Source organism: Eucyclogobius newberryi, unplaced genomic scaffold (assembly GCF_026437365.1).
Source record: "Eucyclogobius newberryi isolate DKJ021-1_F unplaced genomic scaffold, fEucNew1.0.hap1 SCAF_8, whole genome shotgun sequence".
NCBI lineage: Eukaryota > Metazoa > Chordata > Actinopteri > Gobiiformes > Gobiidae > Eucyclogobius > Eucyclogobius newberryi.
In genome coordinates, this window is record NW_027316500.1 from 1,041,769 (window position 1) to 1,064,728 (window position 22,960).

Here is a 22,960-nt window from a genome sequence, read left to right on the forward strand (position 1 = left end):
GCGACATTCCCAACTTCCAGTATAGGTATGTCTCGCCAAACCTGAGCTTAGAATGCTTAGTAAAACATGCTGTCTCCATGAATTCATGGAGAGTTAAATCTGGTAATGTAATTGTGCTAGTTTCAGAAAATAATGTGGATAATTTCCACTTTCTTAAACACAGTTTAAATGTGTATTTTTGTTGTGGCCGAGAGGTTAAGGCGATGGACTTAAAATCCATTGGGGTTTCCCCGCGCAGGTTCGATTCCTGTCAGCGACGTGTGTTTAGCAACACAGATTTTGAGATTTCGTTCTGTTCTATAAACCAGCATGTTTAATTTCGGAGCCTTTCTTACAGAACGAGGGCATGTATGAAATCCTTGTTTCAATCCCCTGCATCTCCATTCAATATTCTGTTGATGGCACAAAGTGAAAAGTGTTGACTCCAGGTCTTGCTTGGAAAATAGTCATGACAGGCAAGAGATGGTTATGTAGCTCAGTGTTAGAGCACAGTGTTTCGTAGCAAGATCCCAGTTCCACATTCCTTTAAAATTAGATTTCATATTTTGAAGCAATTTGAGTCTATTAGACGTATACAGCCCCATGGGCATTACGCACTGGCCTCTTGAACCAGGGATTGTGGGTTTGAGTCCCATGATCATAGCCATTCATCAGAGTGGCGTAGCGGAAGCGTGCTGGGCCCATAACCCAGAGGTCGATGGATCGAAACCATCCTCTGCTAGATTTTTTTTACTTGCATTATTGCGATTGTCAATCCAAATGAACCAAGCTAGTCAGTAATGTGTTGGATGATGGAAGCCGATCTTCAGCGCAAGCTCCCAGTTCCACATTTGCTTTGAATCTAGCAGCACATTTCTTTTTTCCATCCTACATTGTTATTTCTTTTTTGGGGAAAAGGATAGCTGAGTAGTGAAAGAAGATGTAGGTCAAAAAAGACCCATGATTAGACATTCTGAAGCAATTTGAGTCTATTATGGGTACATAACCCCATAAGCAATATGCACAGGATACTAGCCTCCAAAATCCGGGATTGTGGATTTCAGGTCCATGGTCTAATAGGCTGAGCCACAAGGAAAATACTAATCACTAGACTTGTTGCACGTGGAATGGGCTTATATCTATTACATACAGAACTGTTCCTTAACTCTCAAGCATCAATGAGGCCTTCTTTATACGTCATAAGGCGCTGGTACAGCTAGCAGCCCGGTGTAAACGCTCTCTCTTTTTTCTCACACTTTTTGTGCTTTATCTCCTATATTTTGTAAATATAGTTAGTATATTTTTTCTATTTTACTGTAGGATAGGGACACGCGCTGGAATCGTTTTTAATTCAACTGTTTTTGACTTTATTCGGCTGGATTGAGTGTTTTCGTCGTGTCGTGGCGATGTGTCTTGGCTCTGAGTCCCCCGGCTCCGGCCCCGCCCCCCGGCCGGCGCCGTACCGCGTTTACACAAAGGAGGAACTAATGAAACTGCGGAGAACAGTCGTCTTACCTGGAGATCGTCACGTTATCCCGGCGGACATCCTAAGGAAAACGCAACGAAGCAGACGGGCTGGACGTAAACTCCGAGAGAAGAGAGGGACAAACAGGAAGTCGGTTCCCGCCGTAGTCATGGGTAACGTGAGGTCCCTTCAAAATAAAATGACGAAAATAGCGAGCCTCATGCGGTCCCAGAGGATTTATAGGGACAGCAGTGTCTTGATTTTCACAGAGACCTGGTTAACAGCAGAAATGCCAGACTCTATTGTAGGTTTGGACAATTTTCATCTGCTGCGGGCGGACAGAACGAGAGAATGCGGGAAGAAAAGATATATTATCTGCCCCGGGAGTTCTCACATGTGATTTTGATCGCAGTCTATGTGGCCCCGTCTGCCAATGCTCAATATGCTTGTGAAGCACTGCTCTCCTGCACTTGTAGGCTGCAAACACAGCACCCACAGGCTCTCTCCCTCGTCTCTGGTGACTTTAACCACGCTTCTCCCTCTTCTGTTCTACCATCATACAACCAGTATGTTACCTGCCCCACCAGAAACAATAGAACATTGGACTTGTTTTTTGCCAACACCAAGGAGGCTTATTCCTCTTTCCCCCTCCCCCCCTGGGCAGCTCGGACCACAACCTTGTACATCTGGGGCCTGTGTATGAACCCATCGTGCCCATGTGGGACAATAAAGGAATATCTTATCTGATCTGATCTGATCTGATCTGATCTTATCTTATCTTATCTTATCTTATTTACCGTTAAATCAACTCTTACCTTCTTAAATCCTTCCCATATGGTCTAGCGGTTAGGATTCCTGGCTCTCATCCAGGTGGCCCGGGTTCAACTCCCGGTATGGAAATATCTAGTCTGTCCTGCTGGAACACTTGTAGCTGCATTATGTACAAGACTCGCTGTGGTTACGAGTACATTAGAGCTGGACGGAGGTGAAGAGAGGCATATAAACATGGTATCGATTTGGGCGCAGCATGCGAAAATTCGTAATCAACCTTTAGCTTTTCTATGCATCTATAGACTAGCAGGTTGGTTGGTGTTTCTTTTTGGAGCATTTCTCTTAGACAAAGTGGGTCAGCGGTAGAGCGCATACTTTGCTTCATTTGGGATCAGTCATGTTTTCCAGCAATTCTTGACTGGACAAGCATATCTTGATTTTTTTTTATTGGTCTCACGCTTTCACTGTAATTTTCCAAAGATGCAGTATTGTGGTGGCCAGGTGGTCAAGCTGATGGGCAAGAAATCCATTGGCATTGCTTCATATTTCTTAGAACCCTGCTGGAAACATACCTTTCTCTTCCCCCTGACCAGCAAAGGATGCCACCTGCTTAACAGTGCTTGATTTGTAAATATATAGGTACAGGAACACTTGTGGACTGGGTGATCAGGCCAAAAAAGTTACTGTAACACACAAAAAGTGACGCACATGTAAGTAAAGTAACAATGGGACAAACCTTTGTGTCACAACCAGTCAAATTGGAATTTTAAAAAAAATCAAGAATTGAATTGTCTATCTGGTCACTGTTTCTGTTGTTTCTATTCTATCTGTTCTGTTTTTGTCCATTCTATCATTTAAGGCATTGTTGTGGAAGGGGATGTAGCTCAGTGGTAGAGGGCATGCTTAGCATGTATGAGGTCCTGGGTTCAATTCCCAGCATCTCCAGGCGACACTGTAGTCTTTGCTAATTGCCAGATTACACTGCAGTGAATTTTAGAGACCTTCACTGAAATATTTCAAATCAGCACATGTGGTGATTCAGTGCAAGCTCCCAGTCCCGCATTACCTTTGAACCTTGCAGCACTTATAAAATTCAAACAATATTATTTCATCCATCCACACTACCTGCAGGAAGGTGAGACAAAGTGTCCCATTCAGGCAGCCTGGGCGACATTCCCAACTTCCAGTATAGGTATGTCTCGCCAAACCTGAGCTTAGAATGCTTAGTAAAACATGCTGTCTCCATGAATTCATGGAGAGTTAAATCTGGTAATGTAATTGCGCTAGTTTCAGAAAATAATGTGGGTAATTTCCACTTTCTTAATCACAATTTAAAGGTGTCTTGTTGTTGTGGCCGAGAGGTTAAGGCGATGGACTTGAAATCCATTGGGGTTTCCCCGCGCAGGTTCGATTCCTGTCAGCAATGTGTGTTTAGCAACACAGATTTTGAGATTTCGTTCTGTTCTATAAACCAGCATGTTTGGTGATGTTTAATTTCGGAGCCATTCTTACAGAACGAGGGCATGTATGAAATCCTTGTTTCAATCCCCTGCATCTCCATTCAATATTCTGTTGATGGCACAAAGTGAAAAGTGTTGACTCCAGGTCTTGCTTGGAAAATAGTCATGACAGGCAAGAGATGGTTATGTAGCTCAGTGTTAGAGCACAGTCTTTCGTAGCAAGATCCCAGTTCCACATTCCTTTAAAATTAGATTTCATATTTTGAAGCAATTTGAGTCTATTAGACGTATACAGCCCCATGGGCATTACGCACTGGCCTCTTGAACCAGGGATTGTGGGTTTGAGTCCCATGATCATAGCCATTCAGCAGAGTGGCGTAGCGGAAGCGTGCTGGGCCCATAACCCAGAGGTCGATGGATCGAAACCATCCTCTGCTAGATTTTTTTTACTTGCATTATTGCGATTGTCAATCCAAATGAACCAAGCTAGTCAGTAATGTGTTGGATGATGGAAGCCGATCTTCAGCGCAAGCTCCCAGTTCCACATTTGCTTTGAATCTAGCAGCACATTTCTTTTTTCCATCCTACATTGTTATTTCTTTTTTGGGGAAAAGGATAGCTGAGTAGTGAAAGAAGATGTAGGTCAAAAAAGACCCATGATTAGACATTCTGAAGCAATTTGAGTCTATTATGGGTACATAACCCCATAAGCAATATGCACAGGATACTAGCCTCCAAAATCCGGGATTGTGGATTTCAGGTCCATGGTCTAATAGGCTGAGCCACAAGGAAAATACTAATCACTAGACTTGTTGCACGTGGAATGGGCTTATATCTATTACATACAGAACTGTTCCTTAACTCTCAAGCATCAATGAGGCCTTCTTTATAAGTCATAAGGCGCTGGTACAGCTAGCAGCCCGGTGTAAACGCTCTCTCTTTTTTCTCACACTTTTTGTGCTTTATCTCCTATATTTTGTAAATATAGTTAGTATATTTTTTCTATTTTACTGTAGGATAGGGACACGCGCTGGAATCGTTTTTAATTCAACTGTTTTTGACTTTATTCGGCTGGATTGAGTGTTTTCGTCGTGTCGTGGCGATGTGTCTTGGCTCTGAGTTCCCCGGCTCCGGCCCCGCCCCCCGGCCGGCGCCGTACCGCGTTTACACAAAGGAGGAACTAATGAAACTGCGGAGAACAGTCGTCTTACCTGGAGATCGTCACGTTATCCCGGCGGACATCCTAAGGAAAACGCAACGAAGCAGACGGGCTGGACGTAAACTCCGAGAGAAGAGAGGGACAAACAGGAAGTCGGTTCCCGCCGTAGTCATGGGTAACGTGAGGTCCCTTCAAAATAAAATGACGAAAATAGCGAGCCTCATGCGGTCCCAGAGGATTTATAGGGACAGCAGTGTCTTGATTTTCACAGAGACCTGGTTAACAGCAGAAATGCCAGACTCTATTGTAGGTTTGGACAATTTTCATCTGCTGCGGGCGGACAGAACGAGAGAATGCGGGAAGAAAAGATATATTATCTGCCCCGGGAGTTCTCACATGTGATTTTGATCGCAGTCTATGTGGCCCCGTCTGCCAATGCTCAATATGCTTGTGAAGCACTGCTCTCCTGCACTTGTAGGCTGCAAACACAGCACCCACAGGCTCTCTCCCTCGTCTCTGGTGACTTTAACCACGCTTCTCCCTCTTCTGTTCTACCATCATACAACCAGTATGTTACCTGCCCCACCAGAAACAATAGAACATTGGACTTGTTTTTTGCCAACACCAAGGAGGCTTATTCCTCTTTCCCCCTCCCCCCTGGGCAGCTCGGACCACAACCTTGTACATCTGGGGCCTGTGTATGAACCCATCGTGCCCATGTGGGACAATAAAGGAATATCTTATCTGATCTGATCTGATCTGATCTGATCTGATCTGATCTTATCTTATCTTATCTTATTTACCGTTAAATCAACTCTTACCTTCTTAAATCCTTCCCATATGGTCTAGCGGTTAGGATTCCTGGCTCTCATCCAGGTGGCCCGGGTTCAACTCCCGGTATGGAAATATCTAGTCTGTCCTGCTGGAACACTTGTAGCTGCATTATGTACAAGACTCGCTGTGGTTACGAGTACATTAGAGCTGGACGGAGGTAAAGAGAGGCATATAAACATGGTATCGATTTGGGCGCAGCATGCGAAAATTCGTAATCAACCTTTAGCTTTTCTATGCATCTATAGACTAGCAGGTTGGTTGGTGTTTCTTTTTGGAGCATTTCTCTTAGACAAAGTGGGTCAGCGGTAGAGCGCATACTTTGCTTCATTTGGGATCAGTCATGTTTTCCAGCAATTCTTGACTGGACAAGCATATCTTGATTTTTTTTATTGGTCTCACGCTTTCACTGTAATTTTCCAAAGATGCAGTATTGTGGTGGCCAGGTGGTCAAGCTGATGGGCAAGAAATCCATTGGCATTGCTTCATATTTCTTAGAACCCTGCTGGAAACATACCTTTCTCTTCCCCCTGACCAGCAAAGGATGCCACCTGCTTAACAGTGCTTGATTTGTAAATATATAGGTACAGGAACACTTGTGGACTGGGTGATCAGGCCAAAAAAGTTACTGTAACACACAAAAAGTGACGCACATGTAAGTAAAGTAACAATGGGACAAACCTTTGTGTCACAACCAGTCAAATTGGAATTTTAAAAAAAATCAAGAATTGAATTGTCTATCTGGTCACTGTTTCTGTTGTTTCTATTCTATCTGTTCTGTTTTTGTCCATTCTATCATTTAAGGCATTGTTGCGGAAGGGGATGTAGCTCAGTGGTAGAGCGCATGCTTAGCATGTATGAGGTCCTGGGTTCAATTCCCAGCATCTCCAGGCGACACTGTAGTCTTTGCTAATTGCCAGATTACACTGCAGTGAATTTTAGAGACCTTCACTGAAATATTTCAAATCAGCACATGTGGTGATTCAGTGCAAGCTCCCAGTCCCGCATTACCTTTGAACCTTGCAGCACTTATAAAATTCAAACAATATTATTTCATCCATCCACACTACCTGCAGGAAGGTGAGACAAAGTGTCCCATTCAGGCAGCCTGGGCGACATTCCCAACTTCCAGTATAGGTATGTCTCGCCAAACCTGAGCTTAGAATGCTTAGTAAAACATGCTGTCTCCATGAATTCATGGAGAGTTAAATCTGGTAATGTAATTGCGCTAGTTTCAGAAAATAATGTGGGTAATTTCCACTTTCTTAAACACAATTTGAAGGTGTCTTGTTGTTGTGGCCGAGAGGTTAAGGCGATGGACTTGAAATCCATTGGGGTTTCCCCGCGCAGGTTCGATTCCTGTCAGCAATGTGTGTTTAGCAACACAGATTTTGAGATTTCGTTCTGTTCTATAAACCAGCATGTTTGGTGATGTTTAATTTCGGAGCCATTCTTACAGAACGAGGGCATGTATGAAATCCTTGTTTCAATCCCCTGCATCTCCATTCAATATTCTGTTGATGGCACAAAGTGAAAAGTGTTGACTCCAGGTCTTGCTTGGAAAATAGTCATGACAGGCAAGAGATGGTTATGTAGCTCAGTGTTAGAGCACAGTCTTTCGTAGCAAGATCCCAGTTCCACATTCCTTTAAAATTAGATTTCATATTTTGAAGCAATTTGAGTCTATTAGACGTATACAGCCCCATGGGCATTACGCACTGGCCTCTTGAACCAGGGATTGTGGGTTTGAGTCCCATGATCATAGCCATTCAGCAGAGTGGCGTAGCGGAAGCGTGCTGGGCCCATAACCCAGAGGTCGATGGATCGAAACCATCCTCTGCTAGATTTTTTTTACTTGCATTATTGCGATTGTCAATCCAAATGAACCAAGCTAGTCAGTAATGTGTTGGATGATGGAAGCCGATCTTCAGCGCAAGCTCCCAGTTCCACATTTGCTTTGAATCTAGCAGCACATTTCTTTTTTCCATCCTACATTGTTATTTCTTTTTTGGGTAAAAGGATAGCTGAGTAGTGAAAGAAGATGTAGGTCAAAAAAGACCCATGATTAGACATTCTGAAGCAATTTGAGTCTATTATGGGTACATAACCCCATAAGCAATATGCACAGGATACTAGCCTCCAAAATCCGGGATTGTGGATTTCAGGTCCATGGTCTAATAGGCTGAGCCACAAGGAAAATACTAATCACTAGACTTGTTGCACGTGGAATGGGCTTATATCTATTACATACAGAACTGTTCCTTAACTCTCAAGCATCAATGAGGCCTTCTTTATACGTCATAAGGCGCTGGTACAGCTAGCAGCCCGGTGTAAACGCTCTCTCTTTTTTCTCACACTTTTTGTGCTTTATCTCCTATATTTTGTAAATATAGTTAGTATATTTTTTCTATTTTACTGTAGGATAGGGACACGCGCTGGAATCGTTTTTAATTCAACTGTTTTTGACTTTATTCGGCTGGATTGAGTGTTTTCGTCGTGTCGTGGCGATGTGTCTTGGCTCTGAGTCCCCCGGCTCCGGCCCCGCCCCCCGGCCGGCGCCGTACCGCGTTTACACAAAGGAGGAACTAATGAAACTGCGGAGAACAGTCGTCTTACCTGGAGATCGTCACGTTATCCCGGCGGACATCCTAAGGAAAACGCAACGAAGCAGACGGGCTGGACGTAAACTCCGAGAGAAGAGAGGGACAAACAGGAAGTCGGTTCCCGCCGTAGTCATGGGTAACGTGAGGTCCCTTCAAAATAAAATGACGAAAATAGCGAGCCTCATGCGGTCCCAGAGGATTTATAGGGACAGCAGTGTCTTGATTTTCACAGAGACCTGGTTAACAGCAGAAATGCCAGACTCTATTGTAGGTTTGGACAATTTTCATCTGCTGCGGGCGGACAGAACGAGAGAATGCGGGAAGAAAAGATATATTATCTGCCCCGGGAGTTCTCACATGTGATTTTGATCGCAGTCTATGTGGCCCCGTCTGCCAATGCTCAATATGCTTGTGAAGCACTGCTCTCCTGCACTTGTAGGCTGCAAACACAGCACCCACAGGCTCTCTCCCTCGTCTCTGGTGACTTTAACCACGCTTCTCCCTCTTCTGTTCTACCATCATACAACCAGTATGTTACCTGCCCCACCAGAAACAATAGAACATTGGACTTGTTTTTTGCCAACACCAAGGAGGCTTATTCCTCTTTCCCCCTCCCCCCCTGGGCAGCTCGGACCACAACCTTGTACATCTGGGGCCTGTGTATGAACCCATCGTGCCCATGTGGGACAATAAAGGAATATCTTATCTGATCTGATCTGATCTGATCTTATCTTATCTTATCTTATTTACCGTTAAATCAACTCTTACCTTCTTAAATCCTTCCCATATGGTCTAGCGGTTAGGATTCCTGGCTCTCATCCAGGTGGCCCGGGTTCAACTCCCGGTATGGAAATATCTAGTCTGTCCTGCTGGAACACTTGTAGCTGCATTATGTACAAGACTCGCTGTGGTTACGAGTACATTAGAGCTGGACGGAGGTGAAGAGAGGCATAGAAACATGGTATCGATTTGGGCGCAGCATGCGAAAATTCGTAATCAACCTTTAGCTTTTCTATGCATCTATAGACTAGCAGGTTGGTTGGTGTTTCTTTTTGGAGCATTTCTCTTAGACAAAGTGGGTCAGCGGTAGAGCGCATACTTTGCTTCATTTGGGATCAGTCATGTTTTCCAGCAATTCTTGACTGGACAAGCATATCTTGATTTTTTTGATTGGTCTCACGCTTTCACTGTAATTTTCCAAAGATGCAGTATTGTGGTGGCCAGGTGGTCAAGCTGATGGGCAAGAAATCCATTGGCATTGCTTCATATTTCTTAGAACCCTGCTGGAAACATACCTTTCTCTTCCCCCTGACCAGCAAAGGATGCCACCTGCTTAACAGTGCTTGATTTGTAAATATATAGGTACAGGAACACTTGTGGACTGGGTGATCAGGCCAAAAAAGTTACTGTAACACACAAAAAGTGACGCACATGTAAGTAAAGTAACAATGGGACAAACCTTTGTGTCACAACCAGTCAAATTGGAATTTTAAAAAAAATCAAGAATTGAATTGTCTATCTGGTCACTGTTTCTGTTGTTTCTATTCTATCTGTTCTGTTTTTGTCCATTCTATCATTTAAGGCATTGTTGCGGAAGGGGATGTAGCTCAGTGGTAGAGCGCATGCTTAGCATGTATGAGGTCCTGGGTTCAATTCCCAGCATCTCCAGGCGACACTGTATTCTTTGCTAATTGCCAGATTACACTGCAGTGAATTTTAGAGACCTTCACTGAAATATTTCAAATCAGCACATGTGGTGATTCAGTGCAAGCTCCCAGTCCCGCATTACCTTTGAACCTTGCAGCACTTATAAAATTCAAACAATATTATTTCATCCATCCACACTACCTGCAGGAAGGTGAGACAAAGTGTCCCATTCAGGCAGCCTGGGCGACATTCCCAACTTCCAGTATAGGTATGTCTCGCCAAACCTGAGCTTAGAATGCTTAGTAAAACATGCTGTCTCCATGAATTCATGGAGAGTTAAATCTGGTAATGTAATTGCGCTAGTTTCAGAAAATAATGTGGGTAATTTCCACTTTCTTAAACACAATTTAAAGGTGTCTTGTTGTTGTGGCCGAGAGGTTAAGGCGATGGACTTGAAATCCATTGGGGTTTCCCCGCGCAGGTTCGATTCCTGTCAGCAATGTGTGTTTAGCAACACAGATTTTGAGATTTCGTTCTGTTCTATAAACCAGCATGTTTGGTGATGTTTAATTTCGGAGCCATTCTTACAGAACGAGGGCATGTATGAAATCCTTGTTTCAATCCCCTGCATCTCCATTCAATATTCTGTTGATGGCACAAAGTGAAAAGTGTTGACTCCAGGTCTTGCTTGGAAAATAGTCATGACAGGCAAGAGATGGTTATGTAGCTCAGTGTTAGAGCACAGTCTTTCGTAGCAAGATCCCAGTTCCACATTCCTTTAAAATTAGATTTCATATTTTGAAGCAATTTGAGTCTATTAGACGTATACAGCCCCATGGGCATTACGCACTGGCCTCTTGAACCAGGGATTGTGGGTTTGAGTCCCATGATCATAGCCATTCAGCAGAGTGGCGTAGCGGAAGCGTGCTGGGCCCATAACCCAGAGGTCGATGGATCGAAACCATCCTCTGCTAGATTTTTTTTACTTGCATTATTGCGATTGTCAATCCAAATGAACCAAGCTAGTCAGTAATGTGTTGGATGATGGAAGCCGATCTTCAGCGCAAGCTCCCAGTTCCACATTTGCTTTGAATCTAGCAGCACATTTCTTTTTTCCATCCTACATTGTTATTTCTTTTTTGGGGAAAAGGATAGCTGAGTAGTGAAAGAAGATGTAGGTCAAAAAAGACCCATGATTAGACATTCTGAAGCAATTTGAGTCTATTATGGGTACATAACCCCATAAGCAATATGCACAGGATACTAGCCTCCAAAATCCGGGATTGTGGATTTCAGGTCCATGGTCTAATAGGCTGAGCCACAAGGAAAATACTAATCACTAGACTTGTTGCACGTGGAATGGGCTTATATCTATTACATACAGAACTGTTCCTTAACTCTCAAGCATCAATGAGGCCTTCTTTATACGTCATAAGGCGCTGGTACAGCTAGCAGCCCGGTGTAAACGCTCTCTCTTTTTTCTCACACTTTTTGTGCTTTATCTCCTATATTTTGTAAATATAGTTAGTATATTTTTTCTATTTTACTGTAGGATAGGGACACGCGCTGGAATCGTTTTTAATTCAACTGTTTTTGACTTTATTCGGCTGGATTGAGTGTTTTCGTCGTGTCGTGGCGATGTGTCTTGGCTCTGAGTCCCCCGGCTCCGGCCCCGCCCCCCGGCCGGCGCCGTACCGCGTTTACACAAAGGAGGAACTAATGAAACTGCGGAGAACAGTCGTCTTACCTGGAGATCGTCACGTTATCCCGGCGGACATCCTAAGGAAAACGCAACGAAGCAGACGGGCTGGACGTAAACTCCGAGAGAAGAGAGGGACAAACAGGAAGTCGGTTCCCGCCGTAGTCATGGGTAACGTGAGGTCCCTTCAAAATAAAATGACGAAAATAGCGAGCCTCATGCGGTCCCAGAGGATTTATAGGGACAGCAGTGTCTTGATTTTCACAGAGACCTGGTTAACAGCAGAAATGCCAGACTCTATTGTAGGTTTGGACAATTTTCATCTGCTGCGGGCGGACAGAACGAGAGAATGCGGGAAGAAAAGATATATTATCTGCCCCGGGAGTTCTCACATGTGATTTTGATCGCAGTCTATGTGGCCCCGTCTGCCAATGCTCAATATGCTTGTGAAGCACTGCTCTCCTGCACTTGTAGGCTGCAAACACAGCACCCACAGGCTCTCTCCCTCGTCTCTGGTGACTTTAACCACGCTTCTCCCTCTTCTGTTCTACCATCATACAACCAGTATGTTACCTGCCCCACCAGAAACAATAGAACATTGGACTTGTTTTTTGCCAACACCAAGGAGGCTTATTCCTCTTTCCCCCTCCCCCCCTGGGCAGCTCGGACCACAACCTTGTACATCTGGGGCCTGTGTATGAACCCATCGTGCCCATGTGGGACAATAAAGGAATATCTTATCTGATCTGATCTGATCTTATCTTATCTTATTTACCGTTAAATCAACTCTTACCTTCTTAAATCCTTCCCATATGGTCTAGCGGTTAGGATTCCTGGCTCTCATCCAGGTGGCCCGGGTTCAACTCCCGGTATGGAAATATCTAGTCTGTCCTGCTGGAACACTTGTAGCTGCATTATGTACAAGACTCGCTGTGGTTACGAGTACATTAGAGCTGGACGGAGGTGAAGAGAGGCATAGAAACATGGTATCGATTTGGGCGAAAATTCGTAATCAACCTTTAGCTTTTCTATGCATCTATAGACTAGCAGGTTGGTTGGTGTTTCTTTTTGGAGCATTTCTCTTAGACAAAGTGGGTCAGCGGTAGAGCGCATACTTTGCTTCATTTGGGATCAGTCATGTTTTCCAGCAATTCTTGACTGGACAAGCATATCTTGATTTTTTTTTATTGGTCTCACGCTTTCACTGTAATTTTCCAAAGATGCAGTATTGTGGTGGCCAGGTGGTCAAGCTGATGGGCAAGAAATCCATTGGCATTGCTTCATATTTCTTAGAACCCTGCTGGAAACATACCTTTCTCTTCCCCCTGACCAGCAAAGGATGCCACCTGCTTAACAGTGCTTGATTTGTAAATATATAGGTACAGGAACACTTGTGGACTGGGTGATCAGGCCAAAAAAGTTACTGTAACACACAAAAAGTGACGCACATGTAAGTAAAGTAACAATGGGACAAACCTTTGTGTCACAACCAGTCAAATTGGAATTTTAAAAAAAATCAAGAATTGAATTGTCTATCTGGTCACTGTTTCTGTTGTTTCTATTCTATCTGTTCTGTTTTTGTCCATTCTATCATTTAAGGCATTGTTGCGGAAGGGGATGTAGCTCAGTGGTAGAGCGCATGCTTAGCATGTATGAGGTCCTGGGTTCAATTCCCAGCATCTCCAGGCGACACTGTAGTCTTTGCTAATTGCCAGATTACACTGCAGTGAATTTTAGAGACCTTCACTGAAATATTTCAAATCAGCACATGTGGTGATTCAGTGCAAGCTCCCAGTCCCGCATTACCTTTGAACCTTGCAGCACTTATAAAATTCAAACAATATTATTTCATCCATCCACACTACCTGCAGGAAGGTGAGACAAAGTGTCCCATTCAGGCAGCCTGGGCGACATTCCCAACTTCCAGTATAGGTATGTCTCGCCAAACCTGAGCTTAGAATGCTTAGTAAAACATGCTGTCTCCATGAATTCATGGAGAGTTAAATCTGGTAATGTAATTGCGCTAGTTTCAGAAAATAATGTGGGTAATTTCCACTTTCTTTAACACACTTTAAAGGTGTCTTGTTGTTGTGGCCGAGAGGTTAAGGCGATGGACTTGAAATCCATTGGGGTTTCCCCGCGCAGGTTCGATTCCTGTCAGCAATGTGTGTTTAGCAACACAGATTTTGAGATTTCGTTCTGTTCTATAAACCAGCATGTTTGGTGATGTTTAATTTCGGAGCCATTCTTACAGAACGAGGGCATGTATGAAATCCTTGTTTCAATCCCCTGCATCTCCATTCAATATTCTGTTGATGGCACAAAGTGAAAAGTGTTGACTCCAGGTCTTGCTTGGAAAATAGTCATGACAGGCAAGAGATGGTTATGTAGCTCAGTGTTAGAGCACAGTCTTTCGTAGCAAGATCCCAGTTCCACATTCCTTTAAAATTAGATTTCATATTTTGAAGCAATTTGAGTCTATTAGACGTATACAGCCCCATGGGCATTACGCACTGGCCTCTTGAACCAGGGATTGTGGGTTTGAGTCCCATGATCATAGCCATTCAGCAGAGTGGCGCAGCGGAAGCGTGCTGGGCCCATAACCCAGAGGTCGATGGATCGAAACCATCCTCTGCTAGATTTTTTTTACTTGCATTATTGCGATTGTCAATCCAAATGAACCAAGCTAGTCAGTAATGTGTTGGATGATGGAAGCCGATCTTCAGCGCAAGCTCCCAGTTCCACATTTGCTTTGAATCTAGCAGCACATTTCTTTTTTCCATCCTACATTGTTATTTCTTTTTTGGGGAAAAGGATAGCTGAGTAGTGAAAGAAGATGTAGGTCAAAAAAGACCCATGATTAGACATTCTGAAGCAATTTGAGTCTATTATGGGTACATAACCCCATAAGCAATATGCACAGGATACTAGCCTCCAAAATCCGGGATTGTGGATTTCAGGTCCATGGTCTAATAGGCTGAGCCACAAGGAAAATACTAATCACTAGACTTGTTGCACGTGGAATGGGCTTATATCTATTACATACAGAACTGTTCCTTAACTCTCAAGCATCAATGAGGCCTTCTTTATACGTCATAAGGCGCTGGTACAGCTAGCAGCCCGGTGTAAACGCTCTCTCTTTTTTCTCACACTTTTTGTGCTTTATCTCCTTTATTTTGTAAATATAGTTAGTATATTTTTTCTATTTTACTGTAGGATAGGGACACGCGCTGGAATCGTTTTTAATTCAACTGTTTTTGACTTTATTCGGCTGGATTGAGTGTTTTCGTCGTGTCGTGGCGATGTGTCTTGGCTCTGAGTCCCCCGGCTCCGGCCCCGCCCCCCGGCCGGCGCCGTACCGCGTTTACACAAAGGAGGAACTAATGAAACTGCGGAGAACAGTCGTCTTACCTGGAGATCGTCACGTTATCCCGGCGGACATCCTAAGGAAAACGCAACGAAGCAGACGGGCTGGACGTAAACTCCGAGAGAAGAGAGGGACAAACAGGAAGTCGGTTCCCGCCGTAGTCATGGGTAACGTGAGGTCCCTTCAAAATAAAATGACGGAAATAGCGAGCCTCATGCGGTCCCAGAGGATTTATAGGGACAGCAGTGTCTTGATTTTCACAGAGACCTGGTTAACAGCAGAAATGCCAGACTCTATTGTAGGTTTGGACAATTTTCATCTGCTGCGGGCGGACAGAACGAGAGAATGCGGGAAGAAAAGATATATTATCTGCCCCGGGAGTTCTCACATGTGATTTTGATCGCAGTCTATGTGGCCCCGTCTGCCAATGCTCAATATGCTTGTGAAGCACTGCTCTCCTGCACTTGTAGGCTGCAAACACAGCACCCACAGGCTCTCTCCCTCGTCTCTGGTGACTTTAACCACGCTTCTCCCTCTTCTGTTCTACCATCATACACCCAGTATGTTACCTGCCCCACCAGAAACAATAGAACATTGGACTTGTTTTTTGCCAACACCAAGGAGGCTTATTCCTCTTTCCCCCTCCCTCCCCTGGGCAGCTCGGACCACAACCTTGTACATCTGGGGCCTGTGTATGAACCCATCGTGCCCATGTGGGACAATAAAGGAATATCTTATCTTATCTGATCTGATCTGATCTGATCTGATCTGATCTGATCTTATCTTATCTTATTTACCGTTAAATCAACTCTTACCTTCTTAAATCCTTCCCATATGGTCTAGCGGTTAGGATTCCTGGCTCTCATCCAGGTGGCCCGGGTTCAACTCCCGGTATGGAAATATCTAGTCTGTCCTGCTGGAACACTTGTAGCTGCATTATGTACAAGACTCGCTGTGGTTACGAGTACATTAGAGCTGGACGGAGGTGAAGAGAGGCATAGAAACATGGTATCGATTTGGGCGCAGCATGCGAAAATTCGTAATCAACCTTTAGCTTTTCTATGCATCTATAGACTAGCAGGTTGGTTGGTGTTTCTTTTTGGAGCATTTCTCTTAGACAAAGTGGGTCAGCGGTAGAGCGCATACTTTGCTTCATTTGGGATCAGTCATGTTTTCCAGCAATTCTTGACTGGACAAGCATATCTTGATTTTTTTTTATTGGTCTCACGCTTTCACTGTAATTTTCCAAAGATGCAGTATTGTGGTGGCCAGGTGGTCAAGCTGATGGGCAAGAAATCCATTGGCATTGCTTCATATTTCTTAGAACCCTGCTGGAAACATACCTTTCTCTTCCCCCTGACCAGCAAAGGATGCCACCTGCTTAACAGTGCTTGATTTGTAAATATATAGGTACAGGAACACTTGTGGACTGGGTGATCAGGCCAAAAAAGTTACTGTAACACACAAAAAGTGACGCACATGTAAGTAAAGTAACAATGGGACAAACCTTTGTGTCACAACCAGTCAAATTGGAATTTTAAAAAAAATCAAGAATTGAATTGTCTATCTGGTCACTGTTTCTGTTGTTTCTATTCTATCTGTTCTGTTTTTGTCCATTCTATCATTTAAGGCATTGTTGCGGAAGGGGATGTAGCTCAGTGGTAGAGCGCATGCTTAGCATGTATGAGGTCCTGGGTTCAATTCCCAGCATCTCCAGGCGACACTGTAGTCTTTGCTAATTGCCAGATTACACTGCAGTGAATTTTAGAGACCTTCACTGAAATATTTCAAATCAGCACATGTGGTGATTCAGTGCAAGCTCCCAGTCCCGCATTACCTTTGAACCTTGCAGCACTTATAAAATTCAAACAATATTATTTCATCCATCCACACTACCTGCAGGAAGGTGAGACAAAGTGTCCCATTCAGGCAGCCTGGGCGACATTCCCAACTTCCAGTATAGGTATGTCTCGCCAAACCTGAGCTTAGAATGCTTAGTAAAACATGCTGTCTCCATGAATTCATGGAGAGTTAAATCTGGTAATGTAATTGCGCTAGTTTCAGAAAATAATGTGGGTAATTTCCACTTTCTTTAACACACTTTAAAGGTGTCTTGTTGTTGTGGCCGAGAGGTTAAGGCGATGGACTTGAAATCCATTGGGGTTTCCCCGCGCAGGTTCGATTCCTGTCAGCAATGTGTGTTTAGCAACACAGATTTTGAGATTTCGTTCTGTTCTATAAACCAGCATGTTTGGTGATGTTTAATTTCGGAGCCATTCTTACAGAACGAGGGCATGTATGAAATCCTTGTTTCAATCCCCTGCATCTCCATTCAATATTCTGTTGATGGCACAAAGTGAAAAGTGTTGACTCCAGGTCTTGCTTGGAAAATAGTCATGACAGGCAAGAGATGGTTATGTAGCTCAGTGTTAGAGCACAGTCTTTCGTAGCAAGATCCCAGTTCCACATTCCTTTAAAATTAGATTTCATATTTTGAAGCAATTTGAGTCTATTAGACGTATACAGCCCCATGGGCATTACGCACTGGCCTCTTGAACCAGGGATTGTGGGTTTGAGTCCCATGATCATAGCCATTCAGCAGAGTGGCGCAGCGGAAGCGTGCTGGGCCCATAACCCAGAGGTCGATGGATCGAAACCATCCTCTGCTAGATTTTTTTTACTTGCATTATTGCGATTGTCAATCCAAATGAACCAAGCTAGTCAGTAATGTGTTGGATGATGGAAGCCGATCTTCAGCGCAAGCTCCCAGTTCCACATTTGCTTTGAATCTAGCAGCACATTTCTTTTTTCCATCCTACATTGTTATTTCTTTTTTGGGGAAAAGGATAGCTGAGTAGTGAAAGAAGATGTAGGTCAAAAAAGACCCATGATTAGACATTCTGAAGCAATTTGAGTCTATTATGGGTACATAACCCCATAAGCAATATGCACAGGATACTAGCCTCCAAAATCCGGGATTGTGGATTTCAGGTCCATGGTCTAATAGGCTGAGCCACAAGGAAAATACTAATCACTAGACTTGTTGCACGTGGAATGGGCTTATATCTATTACATACAGAACTGTTCCTTAACTCTCAAGCATCAATGAGGCCTTCTTTATACGTCATAAGGCGCTGGTACAGCTAGCAGCCCGGTGTAAACGCTCTCTCTTTTTTCTCACACTTTTTGTGCTTTATCTCCTTTATTTTGTAAATATAGTTAGTATATTTTTTCTATTTTACTGTAGGATAGGGACACGCGCTGGAATCGTTTTTAATTCAACTGTTTTTGACTTTATTCGGCTGGATTGAGTGTTTTCGTCGTGTCGTGGCGATGTGTCTTGGCTCTGAGTCCCCCGGCTCCGGCCCCGCCCCCCGGCCGGCGCCGTACCGCGTTTACACAAAGGAGGAACTAATGAAACTGCGGAGAACAGTCGTCTTACCTGGAGATCGTCACGTTATCCCGGCGGACATCCTAAGGAAAACGCAACGAAGCAGACGGGCTGGACGTAAACTCCGAGAGAAGAGAGGGACAAACAGGAAGTCGGTTCCCGCCGTAGTCATGGGTAACGTGAGGTCCCTTCAAAATAAAATGACGGAAATAGCGAGCCTCATGCGGTCCCAGAGGATTTATAGGGACAGCAGTGTCTTGATTTTCACAGAGACCTGGTTAACAGCAGAAATGCCAGACTCTATTGTAGGTTTGGACAATTTTCATCTGCTGCGGGCGGACAGAACGAGAGAATGCGGGAAGAAAAGATATATTATCTGCCCCGGGAGTTCTCACATGTGATTTTGATCGCAGTCTATGTGGCCCCGTCTGCCAATGCTCAATATGCTTGTGAAGCACTGCTCTCCTGCACTTGTAGGCTGCAAACACAGCACCCACAGGCTCTCTCCCTCGTCTCTGGTGACTTTAACCACGCTTCTCCCTCTTCTGTTCTACCATCATACACCCAGTATGTTACCTGCCCCACCAGAAACAATAGAACATTGGACTTGTTTTTTGCCAACACCAAGGAGGCTTATTCCTCTTTCCCCCTCCCTCCCCTGGGCAGCTCGGACCACAACCTTGTACATCTGGGGCCTGTGTATGAACCCATCGTGCCCATGTGGGACAATAAAGGAATATCTTATCTTATCTGATCTGATCTGATCTGATCTGATCTGATCTGATCTTATCTTATCTTATTTACCGTTAAATCAACTCTTACCTTCTTAAATCCTTCCCATATGGTCTAGCGGTTAGGATTCCTGGCTCTCATCCAGGTGGCCCGGGTTCAACTCCCGGTATGGAAATATCTAGTCTGTCCTGCTGGAACACTTGTAGCTGCATTATGTACAAGACTCGCTGTGGTTACGAGTACATTAGAGCTGGACGGAGGTGAAGAGAGGCATAGAAACATGGTATCGATTTGGGCGCAGCATGCGAAAATTCGTAATCAACCTTTAGCTTTTCTATGCATCTATAGACTAGCAGGTTGGTTGGTGTTTCTTTTTGGAGCATTTCTCTTAGACAAAGTGGGTCAGCGGTAGAGCGCATACTTTGCTTCATTTGGGATCAGTCATGTTTTCCAGCAATTCTTGACTGGACAAGCATATCTTGATTTTTTTTTATTGGTCTCACGCTTTCACTGTAATTTTCCAAAGATGCAGTATTGTGGTGGCCAGGTGGTCAAGCTGATGGGCAAGAAATCCATTGGCATTGCTTCATATTTCTTAGAACCCTGCTGGAAACATACCTTTCTCTTCCCCCTGACCAGCAAAGGATGCCACCTGCTTAACAGTGCTTGATTTGTAAATATATAGGTACAGGAACACTTGTGGACTGGGTGATCAGGCCAAAAAAGTTACTGTAACACACAAAAAGTGACGCACATGTAAGTAAAGTAACAATGGGACAAACCTTTGTGTCACAACCAGTCAAATTGGAATTTTAAAAAAAATCAAGAATTGAATTGTCTATCTGGTCACTGTTTCTGTTGTTTCTATTCTATCTGTTCTGTTTTTGTCCATTCTATCATTTAAGGCATTGTTGCGGAAGGGGATGTAGCTCAGTGGTAGAGCGCATGCTTAGCATGTATGAGGTCCTGGGTTCAATTCCCAGCATCTCCAGGCGACACTGTAGTCTTTGCTAATTGCCAGATTACACTGCAGTGAATTTTAGAGACCTTCACTGAAATATTTCAAATCAGCACATGTGGTGATTCAGTGCAAGCTCCCAGTCCCGCATTACCTTTGAACCTTGCAGCACTTATAAAATTCAAACAATATTATTTCATCCATCCACACTACCTGCAGGAAGGTGAGACAAAGTGTCCCATTCAGGCAGCCTGGGCGACATTCCCAACTTCCAGTATAGGTATGTCTCGCCAAACCTGAGCTTAGAATGCTTAGTAAAACATGCTGTCTCCATGAATTCATGGAGAGTTAAATCTGGTAATGTAATTGCGCTAGTTTCAGAAAATAATGTGGGTAATTTCCACTTTCTTTAACACACTTTAAAGGTGTCTTGTTGTTGTGGCCGAGAGGTTAAGGCGATGGACTTGAAATCCATTGGGGTTTCCCCGCGCAGGTTCGATTCCTGTCAGCAATGTGTGTTTAGCAACACAGATTTTGAGATTTCGTTCTGTTCTATAAACCAGCATGTTTGGTGATGTTTAATTTCGGAGCCATTCTTACAGAACGAGGGCATGTATGAAATCCTTGTTTCAATCCCCTGCATCTCCATTCAATATTCTGTTGATGGCACAAAGTGAAAAGTGTTGACTCCAGGTCTTGCTTGGAAAATAGTCATGACAGGCAAGAGATGGTTATGTAGCTCAGTGTTAGAGCACAGTCTTTCGTAGCAAGATCCCAGTTCCACATTCCTTTAAAATTAGATTTCATATTTTGAAGCAATTTGAGTCTATTAGACGTATACAGCCCCATGGGCATTACGCACTGGCCTCTTGAACCAGGGATTGTGGGTTTGAGTCCCATGATCATAGCCATTCAGCAGAGTGGCGCAGCGGAAGCGTGCTGGGCCCATAACCCAGAGGTCGATGGATCGAAACCATCCTCTGCTAGATTTTTTTTACTTGCATTATTGCGATTGTCAATCCAAATGAACCAAGCTAGTCAGTAATGTGTTGGATGATGGAAGCCGATCTTCAGCGCAAGCTCCCAGTTCCACATTTGCTTTGAATCTAGCAGCACATTTCTTTTTTCCATCCTACATTGTTATTTCTTTTTTGGGGAAAAGGATAGCTGAGTAGTGAAAGAAGATGTAGGTCAAAAAAGACCCATGATTAGACATTCTGAAGCAATTTGAGTCTATTATGGGTACATAACCCCATAAGCAATATGCACAGGATACTAGCCTCCAAAATCCGGGATTGTGGATTTCAGGTCCATGGTCTAATAGGCTGAGCCACAAGGAAAATACTAATCACTAGACTTGTTGCACGTGGAATGGGCTTATATCTATTACATACAGAACTGTTCCTTAACTCTCAAGCATCAATGAGGCCTTCTTTATACGTCATAAGGCGCTGGTACAGCTAGCAGCCCGGTGTAAACGCTCTCTCTTTTTTCTCACACTTTTTGTGCTTTATCTCCTATATTTTGTAAATATAGTTAGTATATTTTTTCTATTTTACTGTAGGATAGGGACACGCGCTGGAATCGTTTTTAATTCAACTGTTTTTGACTTTATTCGGCTGGATTGAGTGTTTTCGTCGTGTCGTGGCGATGTGTCTTGGCTCTGAGTCCCCCGGCTCCGGCCCCGCCCCCCGGCCGGCGCCGTACCGCGTTTACACAAAGGAGGAACTAATGAAACTGCGGAGAACAGTCGTCTTACCTGGAGATCGTCACGTTATCCCGGCGGACATCCTAAGGAAAACGCAACGAAGCAGACGGGCTGGACGTAAACTCCGAGAGAAGAGAGGGACAAACAGGAAGTCGGTTCCCGCCGTAGTCATGGGTAACGTGAGGTCCCTTCAAAATAAAATGACGGAAATAGCGAGCCTCATGCGGTCCCAGAGGATTTATAGGGACAGCAGTGTCTTGATTTTCACAGAGACCTGGTTAACAGCAGAAATGCCAGACTCTATTGTAGGTTTGGACAATTTTCATCTGCTGCGGGCGGACAGAACGAGAGAATGCGGGAAGAAAAGATATATTATCTGCCCCGGGAGTTCTCACATGTGATTTTGATCGCAGTCTATGTGGCCCCGTCTGCCAATGCTCAATATGCTTGTGAAGCACTGCTCTCCTGCACTTGTAGGCTGCAAACACAGCACCCACAGGCTCTCTCCCTCGTCTCTGGTGACTTTAACCACGCTTCTCCCTCTTCTGTTCTACCATCATACACCCAGTATGTTACCTGCCCCACCAGAAACAATAGAACATTGGACTTGTTTTTTGCCAACACCAAGGAGGCTTATTCCTCTTTCCCCCTCCCTCCCCTGGGCAGCTCGGACCACAACCTTGTACATCTGGGGCCTGTGTATGAACCCATCGTGCCCATGTGGGACAATAAAGGAATATCTTATCTTATCTGATCTGATCTGATCTGATCTTATCTGATCTTATCTTATCTTATCTTATTTACCATTAAATCAACTCTTACCTTCTTAAATCCTTCCCATATGGTCTAGCGGTTAGGATTCCTGGCTCTCATCCAGGTGGCCCAGGTTCAACTCCCGGAATGGGAATATCTAGTCTGTCCTGCTGGAACACTTGTAGCTGCATTATGTACAGGACTCGCTGTGGTTACGAGTACATTCTAGCTGGACGGAGGTGAAGAGAGGCATAGAAACATGGTATCGATTTGGGCGCAGCATGCGAAAATTCGTAATCAACCTTTAGCTTTTCTATGCATCTATAGACTAGCAGGTTGGTTGGTGTTTCTTTTTGGAGCATTTCTCTTAGACAAAGTGGGTCAGCGGTAGAGCGCATACTTTGCTTCATTTGGGATCAGTCATGTTTTCCAGCAAT

At 44.1% G+C, this 22,960-nt stretch overlaps 22 non-coding genes across 22 annotated transcripts; all 22 read left to right on the plus strand.

The window, feature by feature from the left end:
- Positions 1-180: 180 nt before the first annotated feature.
- trnal-uaa (transfer RNA leucine (anticodon UAA)) lies at positions 181-259 on the plus strand. The gene has a single exon. It is a non-coding gene; the product is annotated as a tRNA-Leu (tRNA).
- A 2,013-nt stretch (positions 260-2,272) lies between these two features.
- Positions 2,273-2,344, plus strand: trnae-cuc (transfer RNA glutamic acid (anticodon CUC)). The gene has a single exon. It is a non-coding gene; the product is annotated as a tRNA-Glu (tRNA).
- A 744-nt stretch (positions 2,345-3,088) lies between these two features.
- On the plus strand, positions 3,089-3,160 carry trnaa-agc (transfer RNA alanine (anticodon AGC)). Its single transcript has one exon. It is a non-coding gene; the product is annotated as a tRNA-Ala (tRNA).
- Positions 3,161-3,559: 399 nt separating this feature from the next.
- On the plus strand, positions 3,560-3,641 carry trnas-uga (transfer RNA serine (anticodon UGA)). The gene has a single exon. It is a non-coding gene; the product is annotated as a tRNA-Ser (tRNA).
- A 2,027-nt stretch (positions 3,642-5,668) lies between these two features.
- trnae-cuc (transfer RNA glutamic acid (anticodon CUC)) lies at positions 5,669-5,740 on the plus strand. Its single transcript has one exon. It is a non-coding gene; the product is annotated as a tRNA-Glu (tRNA).
- Positions 5,741-6,483: 743 nt separating this feature from the next.
- On the plus strand, positions 6,484-6,555 carry trnaa-agc (transfer RNA alanine (anticodon AGC)). Its single transcript has one exon. It is a non-coding gene; the product is annotated as a tRNA-Ala (tRNA).
- A 399-nt stretch (positions 6,556-6,954) lies between these two features.
- On the plus strand, positions 6,955-7,036 carry trnas-uga (transfer RNA serine (anticodon UGA)). The gene has a single exon. It is a non-coding gene; the product is annotated as a tRNA-Ser (tRNA).
- Positions 7,037-9,049: 2,013 nt separating this feature from the next.
- On the plus strand, positions 9,050-9,121 carry trnae-cuc (transfer RNA glutamic acid (anticodon CUC)). The gene has a single exon. It is a non-coding gene; the product is annotated as a tRNA-Glu (tRNA).
- Positions 9,122-9,864: 743 nt separating this feature from the next.
- trnaa-agc (transfer RNA alanine (anticodon AGC)) lies at positions 9,865-9,936 on the plus strand. Its single transcript has one exon. It is a non-coding gene; the product is annotated as a tRNA-Ala (tRNA).
- A 399-nt stretch (positions 9,937-10,335) lies between these two features.
- On the plus strand, positions 10,336-10,417 carry trnas-uga (transfer RNA serine (anticodon UGA)). The gene has a single exon. It is a non-coding gene; the product is annotated as a tRNA-Ser (tRNA).
- Positions 10,418-12,420: 2,003 nt separating this feature from the next.
- Positions 12,421-12,492, plus strand: trnae-cuc (transfer RNA glutamic acid (anticodon CUC)). Its single transcript has one exon. It is a non-coding gene; the product is annotated as a tRNA-Glu (tRNA).
- Positions 12,493-13,227: 735 nt separating this feature from the next.
- trnaa-agc (transfer RNA alanine (anticodon AGC)) lies at positions 13,228-13,299 on the plus strand. Its single transcript has one exon. It is a non-coding gene; the product is annotated as a tRNA-Ala (tRNA).
- A 399-nt stretch (positions 13,300-13,698) lies between these two features.
- On the plus strand, positions 13,699-13,780 carry trnas-uga (transfer RNA serine (anticodon UGA)). The gene has a single exon. It is a non-coding gene; the product is annotated as a tRNA-Ser (tRNA).
- A 400-nt stretch (positions 13,781-14,180) lies between these two features.
- Positions 14,181-14,252, plus strand: trnam-cau (transfer RNA methionine (anticodon CAU)). Its single transcript has one exon. It is a non-coding gene; the product is annotated as a tRNA-Met (tRNA).
- A 1,557-nt stretch (positions 14,253-15,809) lies between these two features.
- On the plus strand, positions 15,810-15,881 carry trnae-cuc (transfer RNA glutamic acid (anticodon CUC)). The gene has a single exon. It is a non-coding gene; the product is annotated as a tRNA-Glu (tRNA).
- A 744-nt stretch (positions 15,882-16,625) lies between these two features.
- Positions 16,626-16,697, plus strand: trnaa-agc (transfer RNA alanine (anticodon AGC)). Its single transcript has one exon. It is a non-coding gene; the product is annotated as a tRNA-Ala (tRNA).
- Positions 16,698-17,096: 399 nt separating this feature from the next.
- trnas-uga (transfer RNA serine (anticodon UGA)) lies at positions 17,097-17,178 on the plus strand. The gene has a single exon. It is a non-coding gene; the product is annotated as a tRNA-Ser (tRNA).
- Positions 17,179-17,578: 400 nt separating this feature from the next.
- On the plus strand, positions 17,579-17,650 carry trnam-cau (transfer RNA methionine (anticodon CAU)). The gene has a single exon. It is a non-coding gene; the product is annotated as a tRNA-Met (tRNA).
- Positions 17,651-19,207: 1,557 nt separating this feature from the next.
- On the plus strand, positions 19,208-19,279 carry trnae-cuc (transfer RNA glutamic acid (anticodon CUC)). Its single transcript has one exon. It is a non-coding gene; the product is annotated as a tRNA-Glu (tRNA).
- A 744-nt stretch (positions 19,280-20,023) lies between these two features.
- Positions 20,024-20,095, plus strand: trnaa-agc (transfer RNA alanine (anticodon AGC)). The gene has a single exon. It is a non-coding gene; the product is annotated as a tRNA-Ala (tRNA).
- Positions 20,096-20,494: 399 nt separating this feature from the next.
- Positions 20,495-20,576, plus strand: trnas-uga (transfer RNA serine (anticodon UGA)). The gene has a single exon. It is a non-coding gene; the product is annotated as a tRNA-Ser (tRNA).
- Positions 20,577-20,976: 400 nt separating this feature from the next.
- On the plus strand, positions 20,977-21,048 carry trnam-cau (transfer RNA methionine (anticodon CAU)). The gene has a single exon. It is a non-coding gene; the product is annotated as a tRNA-Met (tRNA).
- The last annotated feature ends 1,912 nt before the right edge of the window (positions 21,049-22,960 follow it).